Here is an 11,551-nt window from a genome sequence, read left to right as displayed (position 1 = left end):
AATGTATGGAAGAGGGTAAGGTACCTAGGGATTGGCAGAGAGCATGCATAGTTCCTCTGTATAAAGGCAAAGGGGATAAAAGAGAGTGCAAAAATTATAGGGGGATAAGTCTGTTGAGTATACCTGGTAAAGTGTATGGTAGAGTTATTATTGAAAGAATTAAGAGTAAGACGGAGAATAGGATAGCAGATGAACAAGGAGGCTTTAGGAAAGGTAGGGGGTGTGTGGACCAGGTGTTTACAGTGAAACATATAAGTGAACAGTATTTAGATAAGGCTAAAGAGGTCTTTGTGGCATTTATGGATTTGGAAAAGGCGTATGACAGGGTGGATAGGGGGGCAATGTGGCAGATGTTGCAAGTGTATGGTGTAGGAGGTAGGTTACTGAAAGCAGTGAAGAGTTTTTACGAGGATAGTGAGGCTCAAGTTAGAGTATGTAGGAAAGAGGGAAATTATTTCCCAGTAAAAGTAGGCCTTAGACAAGGATGTGTGATGTCACCGTGGTTGTTTAATATATTTATAGATGGGGTTGTAAGAGAAGTAAATGCGAGGGTCTTGGCAAGAGGCGTGGAGTTAAAAGATAAAGAATCACACATAAAGTGGGAGTTGTCACAGTTGCTCTTTGCTGATGACACTGTGCTCTTGGGAGATTCTGAAGAGAAGTTGCAGAGATTGGTGGATGAATTTGGTAGGGTGTGCAAAAGAAGAAAATTAAAAGTGAATACAGGAAAGAGTAAGGCTGTGAGGATAACAAAAAGATTAGGTGATGAAAGATTGGATATCAGATTGGAGGGAGAGAGTATGGAGGAGGTGAATGTATTCAGATATTTGGGAGTGGACGTGTCAACGGATGGGTCTATGAAAGATGAGGTGAATCATAGAATTGATGAGGGGAAAAGGGCGAGTGGTGCACTTAGGAGTCTGTGGAGACAAAGAACTTTGTCCTTGGAGGCAAAGAGGGGAATGTATGAGAGTATAGTTTTACCAATGCTCTTATATGGGTGTGAAGCATGGGTGATGAATGTTGCAGCGAGGAGAAGGCTGGAGGCAGTGGAGATGTCATGTCTGAGGGCAATGTGTGGTGTGAATATAATGCAGAGAATTCGTAGTTTGGAAGTTAGGAGGAGGTGCGGGATTACCAAAACTGTTGTCCAGAGGGCTGAGGAAGGGTTGTTGAGGTGGTTCGGACATGTAGAGAGAATGGAGCGAAACAGAATGACTTCGAGAGTGTATCAGTCTGTAGTGGAAGGAAGGCGGGGTAGGGGTCGGCCTAGGAAAGGTTGGAGGGAGGGGGTAAAGGAGGTTTTGTGTGCGAGGGGCTTGGACTTCCAGCAGGCATGCGTGAGCGTGTTTGATAGGAGTGAATGGAGACAAATGGTTTTTAACACTTGACGTGCTGTTGGAGTGTGAGCAAAGTAACATTTATGAAGGGGTTGAGGGAAACCGGCAGGCCGGACTTGAGTCCTGGAGATGGGAAGTACAGTGCCTGCACTCTGAAGGAGGGGTGTTAATGTTGCAGTTTAAAAACTGTAGTGTAAAGCACCCTTCTGGCAAGACAGTGATGGAGTGAATGATGGTGAAAGTTTTTCTTTTTCGGGCCACCCTGCCTTGGTGGGAATCGGCCAGTGTGATAATATATAATATAATATAGTTTATGCTTCTGCTGTTGCATTCCATAAGTTTTATTTGTGTTTAATACAGTATGTGTAAATTTATGAATAGAGTTTAAAAGAATTTATTTTTGTTTATTTTAATTTAATTTGTAAATGAGTTTCTTTTTCTCAACATTTTATTAGTGTATTAGTGTGTAGGCGAAACGTTTCGGAATAAAGTTGCCTAACTGTTGCCTATGTGTTTTACCTACGTAAGTGTTGGCTAATGATATTATGGCAAAATTTCCTCTCTGTCCATTATGATCATCATTACCAGATGCCAAATTCCCCATTAGTCCATTATATAGAAGGTTTACTTGAGGAGTTATGAAATATCTTACAAATCAAGGTAAATATACAATATTGCATGGGCTTAAACTTTGTGACAGTATCATGCATTTGATGTGTAGTCAGAATTTATTTTTGTTTTGAATTATGTACCTGTCTAGATGTATCTAAATCACCCATATGGGTTTAATGCCAGGGTGAATATCATTTTTTTTAATACTCCACCCATCTCCCACCAAGGTAGGGTAACCCAACAAAGAAAACACTGTCAATGTCTCATGAAATTGTAATGACACGATTGCAAACAAACCATACCATGGGCGAGTTAGAACCTGCGATCAGAGTGTTCCAAAACTCCAGATCGTTGCATTACCCACGGTCGTGAGTCATGTTGACGACTTTGAGGGGACTTGAGCTAGAGTTCATCACAGCCACACTAGCTGGAGATTCGTCTGTAAAAACTTGCATTTGTGGTCACAGTGGTGTCTATGCTAACCTTCCTATGGTGTATAAATATACCTAGTTGGATGAATCTTATTGTGGCTAGTTGGCCCAGTGGCTAACGCGATGGTCTGGAATTTTGAGACTCTCTGATTGCGGGTTCTAACCCCCGCCCGTGGTATGGACTGTCAATCTCACTCAATCACTGTACCAGAAGCATGCTGACATTACAGTTCCAGGAGGGGTAGGGGTCATACAGTGCCTGCACTTTGAAGGAGGAGTTTAGGATATTGGTTGTTTGGAGTGGCATCTAAACTGTCGTATCCGGGCACCTCTGTAAAAACAGTGATTATGTGTGAATGATGGTGAAAGTGTTTCTTTTTTAGGTCACCCTACCTTGGTTGGAGATGCCAGTATGTTAAGAAAAAAAATGCTTTTTCAGTCATAATATTGTTTATATATCATACTGCAGGGATGTTCAGCATAATATATAATTTAGAGATCTTTCTTTCAACAAACCAGTCGTATCCCACCGAGGCGGGGTGGCCCAAAAGGAAAAACTAAAGTTTCTCCTTTTAAATTTAATATATACAGGAGAAGGGATTACTAGCCCCTTGCTCCCGGCATTTTAGTCGCCTCTTATGACACACATGGCTTACGGAGGAAGAATTCTGTTCCACTTCCCCATGGAGTAATTTAGAGATAAGGTGACATTTTTACTTCTCTTTAACTCATTAATGGCATGTGATGTTCTTGTAGACAATATAATTACAAAATGTTTTGCATGAACTTAGGTTTGAGTTGTGTGCCTACAGAGTTGATTATCTGTATTAAACAAGTTTCACATTTTCTCTGCAGAGAATTTTCGGTTTAGTGCTCAGTTTAATTATATAATTTCTCTGCAAGGTAATGTTTTCATTTGTTATTGTCCACTCTTGCAATACTGTATCTTCATCACTGACAATGATGAGGAGGGGAATAAACCTTATTCGCCCTTGTTTAGTATTTTTTTTTTTTAACGTTGGCTGTTTCCCACCAAGACATGGTGACCCAATGAGAAAAAAAAATCCAGAAAGAAAAAACTTTCATCATTCAACATTTTCACCATCACTCATACATAATCACTGTCTTTGCAGAGGCGTTCAGATACGATACCCCTCAGGGAAGGTTCCTTGATGTTGGTGAGGGGCTCTTGATTTAGGGAATTGGATCTGTGCTCCAGTTCCCCGAATTAAGCCTGAATGCCTTCCACATCCCCCCCCCCCCAGGCGCTGTATAATCCTCCGGGTTTAGCGCTTCCCCCTTGATTATAATAATAATAATCAGATACGATAGTTTCGACGTCCCAAACTGCCAATATCCTAAACCCCTCCCTTAGAGTGTAGTACATTTAATAATACTAATGCAATATTTAGATGTGTGTCAACTGGCCTTAACATTTGACATTTGGACCAAGTCTCCATTAAATGTGTATATTAATTACCTGTAAAATATTATTTTTATAATTTTAGCTTGCTTTGTTGGTTAAAACTGTTTAAACTTGTATTACAATGTTAAAGATCCTTTATATGAAGATTATTATTCTGTTCATGTATGAAAAATAATGCCATATAATATACTGCATTATGTATTTACTTTGATATGGTTTCTCTGGAGAAGTTTACCATGTTGATTTTATGTAGGTATCACTTGTTTTTGTGTGCAGTTAACGTAAGTGGACATTTGTGAATTGTTAAAGGTGCTAGTATGCATATTGTTGCTTGTACATTATCATGCTCCTAATGCTTTATACACACAAAGTGGGAGTTGTCACAGCTGCTCTTTGCTGATGACACTGTGCTCTTGGGAGATTCTGAAGAGAAGCTGCAGAGATTGGTGGATGAATTTGGTAGGGTGTGCAAAAGAAGAAAATTAAAGGTGAATACAGGAAAGAGTAAGGTTATGAGGATAACAAAAAGATTAGGTGATGAAAGATTGAATATCAGATTGGAGGGAGAGAGTATGGAGGAGGTGAACGTATTCAGATATTTGGGAGTGGACGTGTCAGCGGATGGGTCTATGAAAGATGAGGTGAATCATAGAATTGATGAGGGAAAAAGAGTGAGTGGTGCACTTAGGAGTCTGTGGAGACAAAGAACTTTGTCCTTGGAGGCAAAGAGGGGAATGTATGAGAGTATAGTTTTACCAACGCTCTTATATGGGTGTGAAGCGTGGGTGATGAATGTTGCAGCGAGGAGAAGGCTGGAGGCAGTGGAGATGTCATGTCTGAGGGCAATGTGTGGTGTGAATATAATGCAGAGAATTCGTAGTTTGGAAGTTAGGAGGAGGTGCGGGATTACCAAAACTGTTGTCCAGAGGGCTGAGGAAGGGTTGTTGAGGTGGTTCGGACATGTAGAGAGAATGGAGCGAAACAGAATGACTTCAAGAGTGTATCAGTCTGTAGTGGAAGGAAGGCGGGGTAGGGGTCGGCCTAGGAAGGGTTGGAGGGAGGAGGTAAAGGAGGTTTTGTGTGCGAGGGGCTTGGACTTCCAGCAGGCATGCGTGAGCGTGTTTGATAGGAGTGAATGGAGACAAATGGTTTTTAATACTTGACGTGCTGTTGGAGTGTGAGCAAAGTAACATTTATGAAGGGATTCAGGGAAACCGGCAGGCCGGACTTGAGTCCTGGAGATGGGAAGTACAGTGCCTGCACTCTGAAGGAGGGGTGTTAATGTTGCAGTTTAAAAACTGTAGTGTAAAGCACCCTTCTGGCAAGACAGTGATGGAGCGAATGATGGTGAAAGTTTTCCTTTTTCGGGCCACCCTGCCTTGGTGGGAATCGGCCAGTGTGATAATAAAAAAAAAATAATGCTTTATATTTTGGGGTCTATGCAACAGAGAGAGTCAATATGAGGAATTGGATCTCTTCTCCCCTTCCTCATACTGAATCTGAAATAACCTCCCCAACCCTCCTTCTCTCCTTGACTTCATTAGAGGAGATATTTTTCCTTTAGTGAAAGCCAGCTAGATAGATGGATAAAGAATCACTATCAGCCTTACTAACTTCATTGGTATGTTGAGGTGGTTGTCTCACTCCAGAACCAGTCACAAATATTTATTAGTAGTATTACAAGTCAGAACCAGCTAGCTGTTGATGGTGACAGTGACTTCACAATTTTTGCCAGTGAGATTTAGATTTGAGTGGCCATCTACTGGAGGTTACATATTTGGGAAAAAAACTGGTTATTTTAAATAGCAGTCATTGACCTCCCTGCCCCCTTTATATCAATTTCTCCAGGGAATAATGTGGCTGCTAATTTTTTATCAGTATTTTGACTTTATTGTGATTTTTGTATTCTCATTATGTGATCATAGTATTATACATTAAAGTGCAGCAATGACCTTTGTGGGTTTAACACTTAAGTATATTATTATTGTAATCATAACTAAGTACATACAAATTGCTTTTAGAATTTTGTATTTTATTTAAATTATTATTATAATCAAATAGAAGCACTAAACCACAAGGGCTATACAGCGCTGCATTTTTTATTTAAAACAAACGCCCATGAACAAAAATTTATTATTTCATATCTAGGTGTGCTTACAGCTCACTTTAATACTAGTTTTTTTAGGTTAAGCTATATCAGATTTCAAATTTAAAATAGAGTTATTAAATTCCTTACTGTAATTATTTCATCCTTTAAGGGGCTTCTTAAATGTTGGAAAAGACCTTGACTCAAAGAATTAAAAGTGCCTGCCTGATTACTTGATATTCCCATCACTTGATCCAAGGATTTGGACATAATTTCACGGCGCGCATAACGGAGATAAAACACCTCAATTACTGGGAGCGCTTGAGGTTTCTAAACCTGTATTCCCTGGAACGCAGGAGGGAGAGATACATGATTATATACACCTGGAAAATCCTAGAGGGACTAGTACCGAACTTGCACACGAAAATCACTCACTACGAAAGCAAAAGACTTGGCAGACGATGCACCATCCCCCCAATGAAAAGCAGGGGTGTCACTAGCACGTTAAGAGACCATACAATAAGTGTCAGGGGCCCGAGACTGTTCAACTGCCTCCCAGCACACATAAGGGGGATTACCAACAGACCCCTGGCAGTCTTCAAGCTGGCACTGGACAAGCACCTAAAGTCAGTTCCTGATCAGCCGGGCTGTGGCTCGTACGTTGGTTTGCGTGCAGCCAGCAGCAACAGCCTGGTTGATCAGGCGCTGATCCACCAGGAGGCCTGGTCACAGACCGGGCCGCGGGGGCGTTGACCCCCGAAACTCTCTCCAGGTAAACTCCAGGTAAAACTCCTTGGATCAAGTCTGTCTCCCTTAGTCCAAGGAACTGTATGAACCCTACTGGTTTAGCTCCCCCCTCTCCACCATGAATGTAATAATTCCCATTCCCTAAGAACTATAACCTGTATGGGTTTAGTGTCTAAATTCAGTATGGCTTTCTGACTCCATGTTTTAAATCCAAAGTTTTACTTCTAATTTTATCTTATTTTGTTTCCTTATAACCCACTTAGAATAGCAATAAATATACTGAACATTATATGACATTCTGACACTTATGAATCCTCTTTTCAAAAAAAAAAAAAAAATACAGAGCAGTTTTTTTTTTTAATTAAACTAGTTGTATGAAGATATACCGAACTTACATTCAAATGTCTACAGATCTCCAGAAATATAAATAATTAGACATGTATAATCTTGAATAACCTCATTACTGGCATCAATCATCGGGCATCAAATACAATAAGGCGAGTTGTCCTCTTCTTGTAGAGTATGCGATACCCACAGCTGCGGCATCTTACTGGATCACGAGGCCTCATTTCATTCTCAGCATGGCACTCTGAAAGCAATTTAGAGCTTATTGTACATTTGTTCAAAGATTTATACAGTTCAGTGGCTAAAGATACCTAAGTGTATTTATTAAGTGAATTATCATAGTAAAATAACTTGTCACACCACCTGAGCAGATCACACCTACTGTATTGACTATTAGAGCTTTACTCTCTTAGCAAATATATATAGTATTTTTATTACAATAAAAAAAACTAAGCACTAAACCTACATGGGTCATACAGCAGCAAATATACATATGTTCCAAAATACTCACGTAAAAACAATACAAGTACAGTCAAACCAGGAAATTCAAATGCTTCGTAGTCCACTGTAATTTGATTAGACAGTACATATTTACTGAGGCCATTTTGTAAATAGCTTTGGTTACAGTATTTGCATTTTTCTTGTTTTTTCATTACAGTATCTTTTTACTTGTAGCATGAACCCAAAATTTTGAAATAATCACCTCTTCAAGGGGGGCTCCTTGGCGTGGTGAAGAGGCTCTTGGTCTGAGGAATTAGACCTGTCGGTCTTCTTCCCCAGACCGAACCTAATTACCCCCCAATCTCCCCTCCCCTATCCCATCCTCCCCTTTTTCCTTTCCTCCTCCTCCTCCCCACCCCTCCCTTTTACCCTTCCTCTTTTTGTCCTTTGGGATTTCTCCCACAGGCGCGCTAGTTCCTAGGTAGGGGAAAGGATACCGGGGTCCATCCCATTCCGTTGAGGTTCTTAGCGGTGGCGTAGTTTGCCGTGGAATCTGGATTGCCTGGGGATGTCCCGATCCCTCTCCGGTATCCCGGAGTAGCTTTGGGTGTCTTTCGGGCGACGAGTGTATCTCTGGAAGCCACCTTTCGGATTCCGGGGGTGGTGGCCGAAGGAGGTATGCTTTGTGGCGGATATCCGGCCGCCCTCTCTTTTGTCCACCGAGGTAGCTCGGCAGATGTGAGGTTGCTATCCCGGATTGTTAGTTTACTAGCATGATGGGTAGGGTATGGCACGGGTTCCATGCTGCATCTGCGCTACTTGCGGTGCTGAGGTCCTCTTGGGCGCGGAGGGAGATTTCTGGCCCTTTCATTCCTCCTAGGAACTATCCCTCCCCGGGCCCCCCTTTTTTTATTCTTTTTTTTTATTTTTATTTTCTTTTCTTCTTTCTTTTTTTTCTTAAAAACAAAAAGAAAGAAGTAACCTAACCATGGCAGCCCTAGTCCATGAACCTGGTACCCCCGGGCACCTTCTTGATACCGCACCCCGTTCTGACCCCACCTCGTCTTTGGACCACTCTTCAGACATTCCTCATGCCTCTGTACCTATTGCCGGTGCTGTTTCCTCACCCGCTTCAGGTACTGAGGCCTCGACTGACTCCTTCGATTTATCGGACCTTCGCTCTCCTCTGACTATGCTTCCGGCCTCTCCCTCTACGGTGCGGCAATTTTCAAATCGCCGACCCGTTCCACGTCGGACCAACTCTGGTCCCACGCCTAAACGCCAACGACAATTACCTGCTGATGATACTTCTCCACCTTCTCGTTCTTCTCAGAAACGATCGACACGTCCTTCACTACCTTTCCACGCTCAGTTTCAGACTGAACAATGGACTAAATTCTTCACTTTACGACCGACTTCCTCTACTGCCTATCTTTCTGACCATAGTATTGGCAAGGCACTCCTACGCCATGTGGGTAAAGATATTTCTTTTCATGCTCTTAAGAGCGGTACGCGCATCATTACCGTACAGAATGCTACCCAGGCTCATGAGCTCTCTCGTCTTTCCCATATCGATACTGTTCCTGTCACTCTTGAAAAACATCATTCCCTCAATTCTTGTAGTGGTACCGTCATTCTGCCCCATACCATAGTTCAACAAAATTTCCAGACATGTGGCACTGACATTCTTGAACAGCTGGAACTCCAAGATCTCCCAATCCTCAAGGTAGACACTTACGTCCTTCCTGCCCGTGGGCGGAGACGATACCCTAGCAATGTGGCTCGTTTAACTTTTGACAGCCGAGAACTCACATCCTCCGTTTATATAGCAGGACATCGGTTACAAGTTCGAAAGGTGATCCCTACACCACAACAGTGTAGAAATTGCTGGCGATTTGGCCATCCAGCGAAATATTGCAGATCTCTCGCCGAATGCCCAGTCTGTGGTGCCGATGACCATTCTAATACGTCTTGCAATTGATCTCCCTCTTGCCTTAACTGTCATGAGGCTCGCCCTTCGTACTCTCGCCGTTGTCAAGTCTATTTAAACGAGCGGGAAATCCGTTACCTCAAAGAGACAGAAGGTCTCCCTTATGCCATGGCAGTTTCTCATCTCCGCCTCCAAGGGAGACTCCCACGTGTTTCTTATTCCCGTGTTTCAAAACGTCCCCCCACTTCTGGTATCCCATCTTCTACACCCACCTCTGTGGTTACCTCTCCCATAGTCACTCCTGTATCTAATCCTTTTGCTGTCCTCGGCTCAGACGTCCCTACTTCAACGCCTCAGTCTGATCTCGCTTCTTCGAGTTCTCTCTCACAAGCCTCAGTATCGACGAGACCTCGTACGACACCTCCTCCTAATCGTCCCTCTACTTCTCAAAAGTCAAAAAAAGGTCCATTAACACCTCCTACCCATCTTCTACCTCCTCATTTTACCCTCCCTGTCTCTGTCCCTGGTTCTCCCCCTTTCACTGGCTCAGTTACAAGTGTAGAGGTTCACCCTCCTCCTCGTACTGTACCTTCCTCCCCTGTTCCCTCCCAAGTTTCTTCCTCTTCTGCCACCTCCCAGGTTCCTGCCTCTTCTGTCCCCTGCCACGCTTCTCCACTTCCCTCCACCCTTTTGCCCCCCCCCTACCTTGGTACAGTCCAATACAGTTCCAATCTTTACTCATCCTCCCCCTACCATTCCCAATATTGTCTCCCATACGACGTCTCTGAATTCCGAAACACTTGAAGCAATCTCTGAATATACTGCAGAGACCAAACCATCAATGGACACTGATCCACCTTCCGCTCTTTCTCTCTCCTCTGCTCCATCTGCGCAACTCCTTTCTTCACAGCGCACCGTTCCTTCGCTGCTTGAACGTTTTCCACTGCCTCCGCATGTGGACTTTTCTAACCCCTCTAGTCCGTAGGAACCCTTACCTGCGGATTTCAAGTATCTTTATCATTGCCAATCATGGCCTATTTACAGTGGAATATACGCGGCCTCAGGGGTAATCGGGGTGAGCTTCAGATGTTACTCTCCCAGTTTGCCCCTGTTGGTGTTTGCTTACAGGAACCAAAATTACACTCTGCTGTTATTTCTCACATCTCAGGCTATAATTTATTGTATTCTTCAGATCCTTTTCCTGATGGGACCTTTAATGAAAGTGCCCTTCTTCTACGCACTGATATTCCGTACCATCAGCTATTTGTTCATACTTCGCTGCATTACACAGCAGCCCGTATCCACTTACATAAGTGGTATACGCTCTGTTCTTTATATCTCTCTCCTTCTCGGGCATTATCTATTCCGGATTTTGCCTTCCTTGTTTCGTCATTACCGCCACCGATTCTGTTACTTGGTGATTTTAATGCCCACCATTTCCTCTGGGGGGGGGTCTCATTGTGATTCCCGTGGAATTCAGTTAGAGGCTTTTCTTGCCACCCACCCCCTCCATGTTTTAAATACAGGTACTCACACCCATTTTGATCCTCGGACTCATACTCTCTCTTGCATCGATCTCTCAGTCTGCTCTTCCTCCGCCGCATTAGACTTCACTTGGTCTGTTCTCCCGGACTTACATGACAGTGATCATTTCCCAATCATTCTTACTTCCCCTTCATATTCGCCACCTCTTCGCACCCCACGCTGGCAATTTAATCGGGCAAATTGGAACCTTTACTCACACCTAACTGTTTTTAAAGAGGTTCCTTCTTCGTCCTCCATCGATGAGCTTTTACACCTCTTCTCGTCCTCCGTTTTCACCGCAGCTTCTCATTCTATACCCCAAACTTCGGGCAGGCATTCTCAGAAATGCGTGCCTTGGTGGTCTCCTGCTTGTGCTCGTGCAGTACGTTTGAAACGTGCTGCATGGGGCAGGTACCAGTACAATAGAACCACAGAGCGACTCCTTGATTTTAAACAGAAGCGTGCGATCGCTCGCCGTGTCATCCGTGATGCTAAACGTACTTGCTGGCGAGATTATGTCTCCACCATCACCTCTGCTTCCTCTATGAGTGCAGTCTGGAAAAAAGTATGAAAACTGAGTGGTAAATATTCTGACCTGGCTCCTGTTCTGCGGGTTGCCGGTGTTGATATAGCAAACCTACTAGATGTTGCCAATGAAACTGGCAATCA

General features: G+C 43.2%; 1 protein-coding gene across 1 annotated transcript in view; it reads right to left on the bottom strand.

Annotated features, from left to right (window-relative positions):
• Positions 1-11,551, bottom strand: part of LOC128699444 (matrix metalloproteinase-25) — a 516,333-nt gene that overhangs the window by 402,480 nt on the left and 102,302 nt on the right. The window lies entirely within an intron of this gene.

Source organism: Cherax quadricarinatus, chromosome 61 (assembly GCF_038502225.1).
Source record: "Cherax quadricarinatus isolate ZL_2023a chromosome 61, ASM3850222v1, whole genome shotgun sequence".
Classification (NCBI taxonomy): Eukaryota; Metazoa; Arthropoda; class Malacostraca; order Decapoda; family Parastacidae; genus Cherax; species Cherax quadricarinatus.
The sequence above is the reverse complement of the archived record's forward strand: the minus strand, read 5'-3'. Positions and strand labels throughout refer to the sequence as shown.